Below are 14,151 nucleotides of genomic sequence, written 5' to 3'. Positions count from 1 at the left end.
TAACATAGTGTACAAACTTATTATTCCAATTAATTATAGTCAACTAACTATTTTTTAGTTGGATTTTCTATAAAAGCGTATTTTGTTAGTTTTTTTTAACTATTATTTATTCCTATAATGCTTCTGCATGATAATTATGAACAAAACAATACATAAGCATTACATGAATGTAGCCATCTAACGGGAGTAATCTAGGCATCATTCGCGAAGCAGCTGCTCTTGAATTGTTAGGTATCCTTCAGAGCCGTTAGCTAATACCACCCCTCCTGGCTGAGTCTTAGCTCGCCCACCTGTCCTGGTGAAACTGAAAAGGCCTCCGGGCCACCAATAATCGCTCAATCCTAAACAAAACAAAATTAAAAAAGAAGTAATCCAAGCAACGTGCACCATAAGTTTCTATTGCCGTATGGGCAGACTAATATACGCGCCTCTCCAGTGTGCTTAGTGCGAGTTTTTTAACGTTCTCGATCGCGTAAAAGTTAACTCAAATTTGTATGGAGTTGGAACAGCGCCCCTAGCGGCAAACGGAGGGAAGCTGATGGCCAGTGGTCAACGACGCTCATGGAAATGAGTAATGCCAACACATTGGGCATAGCCAAGCCGCAGAAACAAGAAGTACTTTTTTTATTGGTTAGATGGGTGGACGAGCTCACAGCCCGCCTGGTGTTAAGTGGTTACTGGAGCTCATAGACATCTGCAATGTAAATGCGCCACCCACCTTGAGATATAAACTCTAAGGGCTCAGTATAGTTACAACGGCTGCCCCACCCTTCAAGTCGAAACGCATTACTGATTTATGGTGGAAATAGGCAGGACGGCGTTACCTACCCGTGCGGACTCACAGAAGGTTCTACCACCAGTACGCCAGTATTGTCAACTCATATTATTATGACCTAGTCATTTTTATAGTTCTATAGTACCAACTTGCTCCAACACATTTTTTATTATTGACATACAGGAAAAAAAAAACATTTTTCATTTAACTATTTTATAGTAAATTATTTTTCGTATATCACACATGTTGGCTGATCAGAGATAGGCACAAAAAAAATAAAAATATTACATGTATGATGTAAGCATGCACTTAATAATATAAACATCAAAGTTGTTAGTTTGTTTTAGTGTGGTCGGATGATTGACTATCATGCAAAAATGAAATACGAAATGCTCAAAATTGCAGCAGTAACTTTGAGTGAACTTGGCACAAAGATAGTGAGTATATAACCATTATTTACGCATTTACGATACTTTTTATCGCTTTAAATAATATGACCCGAGCGAGGCCGGGTATAACTGGGTATAAGAGTTATAAAATAATTAATAAATACGAGTGTTGTCGCAGGCCCGTAATTTTTAGTACCAACACATCTACAAATCGAGTAGTGATTTAATTATAAGGATTACGCTCTTTTTTCCCTATCTATGCTGATAGCCTTGAGAGGCTATTTCAGCTTCGCCCTAACGTGTAGGTGAGGTCACGGGGCTCAAACCGGAGTGTTGCTAACACTGGTCCTAGCAAGAGCTGTGAGACCCACTGAGAAGATCCGGCGAGAAACTCAGTGGGCTGTTCTGTGGATAGGATTACACAACAATTGTTTATCCCTGCAAAAAACACAATATTAATTCACTTCCCAAAAATTCATTATAATATTTTCTGAATTAAAAATATAACGCGAGAGAAGACACGAGTTAAGTCCCGTCATTTATATTCTACCGCCTCAAAATTATTATCGCGTCTTTTTTCTTAGGAAAGGAACCCAAGGATTTTATTATTGCCTCACCTAAACGTAAAACGTTACGTTGAACATTGAAAAAAAATGATACCGAGACTTAAGAAATTATTACAAAATTGACGCCAAATGTTGATAATCTATTATTAAATCAGGTTCATCCTTCTCACTAAAAATATTGACTTATTGCTTATGTTATTTTATTTATAGTTTATTTTATGTTTATTTTATGTTACGTATATTTTACTCATAACAGATACAAAATTTTATTTTGAGTAGTTTTAATTTAAATTCAATTAATAAATGTATAAATTAACATGTGTTTTTACCTTTAAGTTTTTAACACTAAACTTTACTACAGTTAGAAATTTACAGAAAATCAATATCAGGTAAGTAGGGGGTCTACCCAACACGGAAAAACATGGCAAGGGGTCTACGACGACAAGAAAGTTTGGGGAACTCTGGTCTAGTGCATCAGGACACGAGCGCTTTTCATAAGTGTCACAATTCAATTGGCATGCAATGAAACTGAGGAGTGCCTTCATTTTACCGTCAACGTGCCGTCACGTAAACATCTTCACTTTCACTAAATAACTATGGTGGAGTGAGGGGCCTGCGCGGAATTCAATATTGTATCGACACATTGGAGTAGTTCGTTTAATATTTCCATACCGTGTCATCTGGGGGTAGGACCTCTTGTGAGTCAGCGCGGGTAGGTACCACCACCCTACCTATTTCTGTAGCAGTAATGCGTTTCGGCTTGAAGGGTGGGGCAGCAGTTGTAACTATACTTGAGTTCTTAGAACTTCTATCTCAAAGTGGGTGGCGCATTTACGTCGTAGGTGTCTATGGGCTCCAGTAACCATTTCACATAAGGTGGGCTGTGAGCTCGTCCACTTATCTAAGCATTAAAAAAATAAGAAAAACTATAGCTTAGCAATTTCCCGCCCCCGGATCTACACTCAGTGATTTTAAAGCCCTTAAACAAATCGCTCACCATCCTCATTCAACTCACGACGAAGAGTTCGACAAGCGAAGTAACTCATAAACATAACCCGCTGAGTTTCTCGCCAAATTTTCTCGGTGCGTCGCGATTCTGATCCGGTAGTAAACTCTGCAAAGCACTGCACTAACTTTTTTTTTTTATTGCTTAAATGGGTAGATGGGCTCACAGCCCACCTGGTGTTAAGTGTTTACTGGAGCCCATAGACATCTACAACATAAATGCGCCACCCACCTTGAGATATAAGTTCTAAGGTCTCAAGTACAGTTACAACGGCTGCCCCGCCCTTCAAGCCGAAATGCGTTACTGCTTCACGGCAGAAATAGGCAGGGTGGTGGTACCTACCCGGGCGGACTCAGAAGTCCTGAGAAGACCCACTGAGAAGATCCGGCGAGAAACTCAGTGGGCTGTGTCTATGGGTTAATTCGCTCGTCGAGCCCTTCGTCGCAAGCGACGGGTTCGACGAGGACGGTGATTGGCGAACGCGGGATGTCTCGATTCAGCAACAACTTTTCAAGCAAACTCCGTTTTTGGGTTCACCAACATTTTAATTAATACGAACTAAATACGTATTTCTTCAAATATGGTTGTGGCCATATAAAATAGCTTCTAAAAAGGTTCGGATTCCGATATCGTGAACGTACCTATTGCATTCGTAATAACCTATATTTTATTAGGTTATGTTGGACGAACATCGGTACAAACCTTCAGAAAGGGCTATGTCCAGCAGTGATGATGAAGATGATCTTGGACCAGCTAGTTTCCCGAGCGCTATGACATACCTTCAAGCGAGGCTTGTAGAGAGTACTTAAAGGTAGGCAGCGGCTTGGCTCTGCACCTGGCATTGCTGAAGTCCATGGGCGACGGTAACCACTCACCATTAGGTGGGCCGTATGCTCATCTGCTTACAAGGGCAATAAAAATAAAATTTAGCTATATTTTAAGGTGCCAGCACATCCGCATGTTGCGCAGTGAGCATAAGTGATCACACCTAATGTTATATTATACAATAGCGCCTTTAGTTGAACCGTCTCATACCCGATCCTGTAGACCGAATGGTAAACAGTCGACGTCGCCCAAAGCACGTCATTACGGATCCTCCCGATCCATTAACGGTGCTTTTAGGCACCACAAGCACCGGTCACCGTCCTCGTCGAACCCGTCGCTTGCGATGAAGGGCTCGACGAGTGACTTAACCCATAGACACAGCCCACTGAGTTTCTCGCCGGATCTGCTCAGTGGGTCACGTTTCCGATCCGGTGATAGATTCTGCGAAGCACTGCTCTTGCTAGGTTCAGTGTTAGCAACACTCCGCTTTGAGCCCCGTGAGCTCACCTACACACGTTAGGGTGAAGCTGAAATAGCCTCTCAAGGCTATCAGCATAGGTAGGGAAAAAAAATAATGGAGCGTGGTCCGATCTACTATCTCATCTTTCAGCAATTAGTACACGTTCAGCGTCGAACCTTGAACGGACGTGTTCGAATGCAACGCGGCTAAAAGCCATAAGCTATATATTACATGGCCATGTGGTATTTACATACGTCTTGCGTAACTTGTTTTGACATCTCCGCGGTAGGATAACAAGAACGGTTGTTTGATAAGTAAGAAATCTATACTAATACTAGCTGACCCGGCAAACGTTGTGTTGCCTTAAATAAGATTTCTAGGGAAATTCTACTGTAGAAAAAAAACCTCATTTAACCACATAATACCTCATTATAAACAAAAAAAAATATCCAAAAAATTAAAATAAAAAATAAATGTTTGGGGTGGACAACCCTTTTCACTTAGGGGTATGAAAAATAGATAGTAGCCGATTCTCAGACCTACTGAACATACTATTGATACACAAATAAAACCAAAAAAACATGGCTGAAAAATGTATAGTAATGTATAGCTCTCAAATTATATATTAAGGTATAATCTATGATGTATAGTGAGTAAGTAAGACAGGAGACCGGCTTCGTCCTCATCCCTACTACGTGATGTTTGCTGGATGAGTGGTGACACCTGGCGGGGATAGCTGATCAATTGATAGTTGATCAGTAGTCGACCGGCGAGGGCGGGAGATCAAATTCAATTTTAAAAAAACATAATTAAAGGAACTTGAAATTATAAACTCTGAATAAGAATTTATCGTACTACAATTATAAAATTTGATTGCCATCTTGCAACCTTATTGCAGATTTGTGCATAGAAAAAGAAATATTAATCGGGGTGGAAAAATAGGGGTTGATCATATAAGAGTGAAAATTGAGAGTAATATGATTTTTTTTTATTTTAAGTCATAACAAAATAAAATAAAAAACTTGCCAAAAAAAATTATAGTTTATAATTAACAAATAAAAAATAGCGGTTGATCATAGAGGGATGAAAAATTGAGAGTAACATCAGATTTTTTATTTTAATTCATGACGAATTGAAAATAAAAATGAAAATTTTGCCAAAAAAATTAAAGTTTATAATTAACAAATAAAAAATAGGGGTTGATCATAGAGGGGTGAAAATTTCAGAGTAATGTGATTTTTTTTATTCTACGTCATGGCAAAATAAAAACAAAATTCTCGCAAAAAAATTTTAATTTTTTAATTAGCAAATAAAAAGTAAGGGTTGATCGTAGAGGGGTGAAAATTTAGGGTTGTATGTATTTTTGTATGCTGTATCATAAAAAAATAGAAATTAAAAATTTTTTCTAAAAAATAAATAAAAAAATTTAGGGGTGGACTACCCCTAACATTTAGGGGGATGAAAAATAGATGTTGGCCGATTCTCATAGATACCGGATAAGCACAAAAAATGTCATCAAAATCGGTCAAGCCGTTTCGGAGGAGTATGGCAACGAAAACTGTGACACGAGAATTTTATATACTAATATATAAATCTAGAATGGTTTTTACGGATGTTCCGTTATAACTACTGAACCGTGCATCCGATTGACTTGAAACTTGGTATACAGGTAGAAAATACATGTACTTAATGGATAGTTTAATATTTATATGAGCGTTGGACTCCCTATACCAGTTGCGGGGGCGTTAATGATGAGAATGTTTGTGGGGGTGAGAAATAATAATGTTAATTTTAAATGCCCAGCGAAGCGGACGGGTACAGCTAGTATTTAATAATAATAAAGAATATATATAAAAAAGAAATAGAAATAATAAAGGAGGGGAAACAACTTAATATCAGTTTTTTAACGCAACCGATCTTCTTGTTTGGTAGCAACTATTGAGCTTAAGTTTTTTCAATAACAAAACAGAAAGAAAATGTAATAAGCAATGTTTATTTAAATTTCGGGTTTCGAATTCCGATTATTAGGGCTCAATACTGATTGTTTCTGTTTGTTATCATCTTTTATTTTTTACCTACCTAATCGCTGGTAGCCTAAGGGGCTATCGATATTTTCAGTTGGTCGTGATTCAGATCTGATGGCTCTCGCTAGTGCCAGTGTTAGCAAATTCTCCCAGGTTGAGTCCGTGAGCTCACCTACCCGTCAGGGCGTAACTGGAATAGCCTCTTAGGCCACCAAAGAATAGTTAGGGGAAAAAAGAGGCTATCCTAACCACACGCAGACCGCTAGATGAGTTCACGGGCTCAACCTGAGAGAATTGCTCACACTAGCTCTAGCGACTAGTGCCTCGCTCAATCTACTACAAATCGAAATCGCGACCCATTGAGAAGATCCGGCGAAAAACTCAGTGGTTTCTGTCTATGGACCAGTTTTCACTTGTCGCATTAAACATGTTTGACGAGAACGGTGACGTTATTACCTTACATAACCTTTATTTTTTAATGGAGGTTTTCAATCAATGAAGTCGCGGGCTAAAGGTAACCATGTTAAGGTCTTCCTCCGTGCGTCGTATTCCTCAGTTCTGAGGGTCGTGACCTTTACTGAGCACTTTTGTTAGGACTATGTTCCTCCATTCACTCCTGTCCTCCGCGCATTGGGTAGCGACTTTGATGCTGGATTCCAAAGTCGTTAAGGTAGGCAGGTACAATTTTTCCGAGGAAATGCGAACTTAAGGCGTATTCACAAACGACTTTCAGGATGTGTCGCACCTAATAGATAGCTTGCGCCATGCTTGCGCCCATAGATGTGACATTGTGAATAGCATGGCCCATCGTGAGACTTGAAGTCTTTAAATCAATTGTATCGTAATTACACAAATAAAAATGTCAGCGAGTTTTAATTTTATTACGTGATGTTATATTTATATGTAGATGAGATTACTCATTAGAAAAATCGGTACCTCCCTGCAGTCGTTTCGCTTGACCACGACGATATCAAAAGTTTGATTTGCAGCAGAAATACACAGGATGGCGGTAAGGACGTAATCTCACATTACGGCCTATCAACACATCACTATATGCGTATAAAAGAGAGGAGTATCTGTCTGTATCCGTCCGAAGGCCCTGCCTGCCAGAACCATTCACACACTTCGAGGCCGCGTGTTAAAACGCGTCGTGTGTCGAATGTTGCATAACACCGCTCATGATCGGAACAAATTTCATACCAAAACAATGCATTCCACTTGTTTTTCTTTATTGTGTGATTTTTTGCGGGTTTTTCTGCTTATTACCAATCTAACCGAGCGAACATAGACTGCTGAGAGATATCTTCGCAATTTTCTCTGTTGGCAATAAAAAGTTCGTGTTTCTTATCAGCTATTTATTACAGTTGATTGATTCGTGAAGTGGAGTTCAGAAAAGTAATGTCACTTGTTTTCATTGAAAGCACGGTTGGTGTTCATATGTAAAAGTTTATGATGCTTTATGCTGTATCGTATAATTGGTAAAAGTGCAAAATTGTGAGGAATCGGGGCATCGAATGAAGATCGCTAAAACTCGAGAACGGCCGGACCGATTTGACTAATTTTGGTCTTGAATTAATTGTGGGAGTCCAGAGAAGGTTTAAAAGATAGATAAATATGAAAATGCTCGGATTTATATAAAAATAACAATTTTGTTTTCCCTTTGGCGTGTCCCCCGTCGGACGGATTCCTTTTGTTTGTTTTAAGTTTATTTTATACAAAAGTTTAGGTATTTTATTTATCGATTGAGGCACTACGAAGTCTGCCAGGTCAGCTAGTAAACAAATAAATATTAAAGTTTACAAATATAAAATCGTGATGAAATTTCGCCTGCTGCTACGGCGCACGAGCCGCGCCCGTTCCGCGTATATTTTTTCAATTACAAAACACCCATTAAACTAAACGTAAATCAGTTAATTGAAACTATAAAGAGAGGTTGCTCAATATGTCTTAAAGTACATAAACGGAACTCAACCTTCGCTGGCTGAATAGAAAAAATGCATTAATTACAGTTGACACGATTCTTGAAATAGCTTGTTTATTGGTCGCCTAGTAGACCTCATGGTTAATTTTATATTAAGCTACGTGTCCGACTTTGATTCCCAAGTGGGCTCTTTGTTAAATACTAGAGGTCCCGCAGTAGTCGAAATTCGACTATAATTAATTGGAATTGTAAGTTTGTACACTATTGTGATTGTATTTTATACTTCTATAATCACAAATTTCGCCAAGACTGCACTATAAAAAATATTCACAAAGACAAACAATATTTAATCTATTCTCAATTTGACAACAGACGTCAAGAACAAAAGTTTTACAATAAATAGTATGCATGCGTGTGTGCGTCAAATACATGGTATGTAATGTGTGTAATGTATTCTTTATTGATTTAATGTATCTTTTATGAATTATTTTAAAAAAATATTAGCATTGTGCACTTCTTCTCTATATTCTCTATAAGTGTGGAAAATTTCATACTCCTCCGTCCGCGCAATTTTCGTAAAAAGGGATACAAACTTTTTGCTTCACGTATTAATATATAGATATTTGGCATCCGAAGTCTGTCAGTAGCTAATAAGTAATCTTGGCCAGCACTCTCCTGTCTATCGTATGACTTCCCTGGCAGATAGTATACGTGATGAAATCGACATATTTGTTTGCCATGCTTCTCTAGCCTCACTTAAAATAAATTTAAGATCCGTGATCCACACCGAGCTGTAGACCAAGCACATTTGATTTCTATTGAACATTAATTTCCCTCTTTTTATTTTTTATTTATTTTTATTGTTGATTGTTTTTTTGTAAGTTTTTATACGTAGTTTTTTCTTTTTTTTTCTTTGTCTTCATTTTAATATTAGTTAACGATATTTTTATCTTAAGCACAAACGCTCTTAAGCAGGATGTGTCACCCTAAAGGGTGAATTCTATAATGTAGGTATTATTTTATGTAAATAAGTTCAATGTTTATGTCATCATCATTATCCTGCCCTTCTCCCAGTCACCTGGGGTCGGCGCAACATGTTTTCTCCTTCCATAGTCTTCTATCATATACCATTTCTTCGCTCACTCCTCTCTTACCCATATCGTCTTTCACACAATCCATCCATTTCTTCTTAGGTCTACCTCTTCCTCTACATCCTTCCACATTCATAGTTAACACTCTCTTACCAACCTCATTTTCATTTCGTCTCATCACATGTTCATACCATCCCAAACGCGCACTCCTCAGCTTCTCTGTCACAGGTGCCACTTTCAGACTTCCTCTAACATATTCATTCCGTATTTATGTAATTCCGTATCAATGTTTATGTGTGCAGATTTAAAAAAAAAGTAAATCCTCGCTTGGAGGAGCCCAGTATATACTACAAAACTATTTAATAAACTGCGTCATCCCTATAGCAAGTATACTGCTAATTCAATTTGAACAGAGACAGGTTATAATAACCATTGACTTTTTTATTCAAATGTTTACCCAGTACCTTTTTTCCGTACCTATTCGTTATTATAAGGGTAAAGGGTATTCCAGCTATGCCCGGACGGGTAAGAGAGCGGGTAATTTGCTAAAGCTAGCCCTTGGAAGAGCAGTGCTTCACATAATCTACCATCGGATCGGAAAAGCAACTCACTGAGAAGATCCGGCGAGAAACTTAGTGCGCTATGTCTATGGGTTAGAACCCAGTACCATGACGTCTTGCACACATTTCGGCTGATTGATTTTAAATAAAAGTTTCAATCAATATAACTAGCAAAGTCCGGGATCAGCAAATCATATAACCTAATTACATAGAATACTACAGGCACTCGCAAGTCACACCCTGATAGCAATATCACTCAATAACATAAACATTTTTATAACCAAGCAATAAAAGTTTTATGACAAAATTTCGCAAGAAAAATGCGGTGGTTTTTTTTTTTAAGTTGCAGAAAAGCAGAGACTTCTATTACCATACGTCCTACATCCGTATCTGATTTGAAACCTGTTTGCTCACATACCTGTGCCGTGTTGCGTCATCTGTCATTAGTCATCGTATCTTGTATAGATGAACTTAAAAAATTCAGTGTATTGAATGAAGACACTTAAGCAAAAAAAAAAAAAAAATGTAATAAGTTGAATCCGAACACACAGCATTATGACGTCACAGTTAATTAGCAACTTATTACTCGTTCCACTAAGTCATTTGTCACGTAACTTAGTTTAGTAAGTTATTACTCAATGCTTACACTTCAGTATTCCCGCTTGCTTTGGAAACGTTCGAAAAATGCGGAATGGAGTCTTCGTTGACTGTTATGACAGAGGTTGCAAAGTCGACAGGTTCGCATTTGGGTTACTTAAGGGTTTCGTTTATCTACTAATAATAAGAATTCACTATGTTTGTATGTACATATTATTATATTCCATTTTCCTCTCACTTGTTTTGAACTACGCAACCTTTCTTGATATAGTTTTCAGTAATAAAAGGAGCGATAGAATAAGAATGTTTTATTATGTAGTTTCTATATAATCCGGATAAAACAACTGGACTACAACTGAGAAACGTCAAAAAATCCATCCCTGACGCATTCATGGCTAAGCTGGCCAAATCTGAAGAGAAAGTTTAGTTCACGCGAGCAAAGCTGCGGGCGGAGAGCTTATTATGATTGATTGAAAGTCTTATTTTTACTACGATGAATCCTTTATCTGCTTAAGATAGGGCGTGCTTCTTGTTTAGCTTTTCATATACATTAGACACATGAATTTTTCTTGTAATTAAGCAAAAAACAAATAATCATGAATAGCTTTTAGATTTAAATTTTAAAATAAAGATATATTGATTTTTATTCTTCATAATCAACGTAATGTTAAAGCAAAATCCGGTTCTGAATTAGCAATTTAAAATACGGGTTACTATTTCATCTGTATTTACATGGAAATACAGAGCAATCTTTGAATTTGGCGTCTGTTAAAATCTTAGAACAAAAATATAGATAACCACAGGTTCTCTAATGTAGATCTTCTCATTTTAGTCAGAGAAGCAAACAATCGATGGTAAATAGAGTTCAGCAACACCAGGATTCCATCAAACTGTTGCCTACTGCTAGAGCTCTCAAATATTAAGTGTTATTATCTATGGCTAAAACGGCTTAATTAAAACTACTGGACTTTTTAGCGGAAACGCGAGGAATGAAGTTGTGTGATTTGTTTTATTTTGTCTATTTAGTGTTTCTTCAGGTTTAAATGTGTAATAACGGTGGTTTATTAACTGTTTAATATCTGTGAAAGTGCGCAAATGTGGGAAAATAAAAATATAGTCACCCTATAGGTAGTGTGTGTAATGTTTTCATTTATTGATTTAATGTATTTTTTATGCAAAGCTGAACTGTTATTTAACATTCTGCACTCCTCTATATTCTCTATAAGTGTGGGAAATTTCATACTCGGATAATTTCACAGACGGAGCTCTACGCAATTTTCGTAAAAAGGGGTAGAAAGTTTTTGCTTCACGTACCTATTAATATATAGATTATCTATGGTTACACGCTACAGTATCGTCGTAGGTCGTTGTCACAACGTAACGTGAGTTCAATGGCCGAAATTGAATTTTCCTCTTTTGCATAATTATTCCATAATTAACTTCGCAACAATTCATCTCAGTACGTCCCATAGTAAGTACCTAAGAAATGGCGCGCTCTCTCATGCGTTGCGTTATATCTCTACACTACGTGCTCGGTGCTCAGTGTTGGGTACTGCGGCCGGTCATTACACAAACACCATTGCTTGGAACTGTTACACATGCCCCTCAATACCAGCACAATATATATAGAAAGTCAGACTAAAGCATTCCCGAACGCATTGTCTTTATACATAGCAGCTTATAATTTTTTTTTTATTGCTTAGATGGGTGAACGAGCTCACAGCCCACCTGGTGTTAAATGTATACTGGAGCCCATAGACATCTACAACGTAAATGCGCCACCCACCTCAAGATATAAGTTCTAAGGTCTCAGTATAGTTACAACGGCTGCCCTACCCTTCAAACCGAAACGCACCACCGCTTCACGGCAGAAATAGGCGGGGTGGTGGTACCTACCCGCGCGGACTCACAAGAGGTCCTACCGCCAGTAGTGGACGACTGTGGGCGGATGATGATGACGATGAATTACTTGAGGACTAGGCTGATTAGCTCGAAACTAAGATGGACTGCATTCGTAATACTTCTTTAACCAATTAAAATTCAATTTTACTTTAAAGTTACTTTTTTAAACAAGGCTACGCTTTTATAATAATAATAATTTATTTATTAACCTTTTATCAAAAAAATTTTCGCAGGCTCTCAGAAGCTCTAAGCCTACCCGTGATTATGAAACTGAAGAATTGTGAAAATGGTGGCAAAAACCCCTTAAGTAATAGTGTGTGTAATGTATAACAGATGGCCGCGAAAGATTAAAATAATTGGTAATTATTATATTTACGTTCATGTGGCTACAGCTAGGTGGCGCGCCTTGGGAGGGAACACGCAACCTGCAGATCACCCGATCCTGTAGACCGAATGGTAAGCAATCGACGTCGCCCTAAACACGTCATTACGGATCCTCCCTATCCATTAATGGTGCTTTTAGGTACGAAGCTTGCGACACAGCCCACTGAGTTTCTCGCCGGATCTTCTCAGTGGGTCGCGTTTCCAATCCGGTGGTAGATTCTGCGAAACACTGCTTTTGCTATGGCCAGTGTTAGCAACACCTCCGGTTTGAGCCCCGTAAGCTCAACTACAGTAGGGTAACGCTGATATAGCCTCTCAAGGCTCTCAGCATAGGTAGGGAAAAAAAGGCCGTTATGGTTGCTCCACAGCGCAGCGATGCCCAAACCCAAAACTCATTTGCAGTTAAACCTCATTCGTGCACTTCTCAATTCCCTTTATTTTTTTTATGATGGAAAGATTACTGGTGGCCCGAAGGCCTTTCTAGTTTCGCCAGGATATGTGGGCGAGCAAAGGCTCAGCCAGGAGGGGTGGGATTTGGTAACAACTGCCCGACCAAAGGTGATCTAACAACTCAAGAGCAATTGCTTCGCGAATGAATCTACTACCGGATCGGAATCGGGACCCGTTGAGAAGATCCGGCGAGAAACTCAGCGGGCTGACGGTTAGGTAATTCCCCTTCTACTGCATATTAGTAAGCCCTAAGCTTAATTACTAGCGTATTATCATAATATATCTAGCGATTAGAGCCGGAATTCATCTCATTTTGTTGCAGAGATAATTTTTTATTGCAATAATGCACTGTTAACGTTTGAACAACTATGGAGTCTTTTTTTTTTTTTTTTATTGCCCTTGTAGGCGGACGAGCATACGGCCCACCTGATGGTGAGTGGTTACCGTCGCCCATGGACTTCAGCAATGCCAGGGGCAGAGCCAAGCCGCTGCCTACCAAAATAACTAAATCTATAATCTATACTAAATAACTAAGTCTATAACTAAATCACCCGAACAGAAATTAGAAAACACTTTGCGGGAAGTGCTGTTATTTATGAATAACAACGAGACCCTGTGTTTGTTTATACCTTTCTATTTTCGATTGAATGGACGTACACATAAATTGTTCTGAATACGGAATCGTGCACAATTTTTGATTACATAAACCTCTTCAAGTGAATATGATTATTACTGGTGATTATTAAAATCGATTCCTAATTGGATCAGATCTTAGTTAAGAAATATCTAAAAAAATACTGCAATAGGAATAGGACCGAAATCTGAACACAATATATCCAAATATACCCGAACACAATTTAATAGGAGTGCGATCTCCCTTTATTTGAATTGAGTCATCCATATTTGTAGTTGTTGCATTAGTTATTGCCATGAATAAAGGTCCGGTTTCAAAACTCTTTTGCGAGACAGAGCGAACTATCCGTTCTCATATAAAAATTCATTCATGATTTTGATTGCGTAAATTTGGGTAAATTACCCCAAATGGAGTAAAATGAATATTTGTGAGGTAAAAATGAAACTTTTGTAAAAAGTATATATTGAAATGAAACTTCTTTAGAATCGTTGTGATTTCCAACTCGATGAAACGAAATGAAACGAAACGAAACGAAAAAATAAGTCCATAGAGACACAGACACATAAA

The 14,151-nt window shown here is 38.1% G+C and overlaps 1 protein-coding gene across 4 annotated transcripts in view; it reads right to left on the bottom strand.

Annotated features, from left to right (window-relative positions):
• The window catches only part of LOC101739898 (uncharacterized), a 127,085-nt gene that overhangs the window by 106,849 nt on the left and 6,085 nt on the right, over positions 1-14,151 (bottom strand). The window lies entirely within an intron of this gene.

Source organism: Bombyx mori, chromosome 28, assembly GCF_030269925.1.
Source record: "Bombyx mori chromosome 28, ASM3026992v2".
Classification (NCBI taxonomy): Eukaryota; Metazoa; Arthropoda; class Insecta; order Lepidoptera; family Bombycidae; genus Bombyx; species Bombyx mori.
The sequence above is the reverse complement of the archived record's forward strand: the minus strand, read 5'-3'. Positions and strand labels throughout refer to the sequence as shown.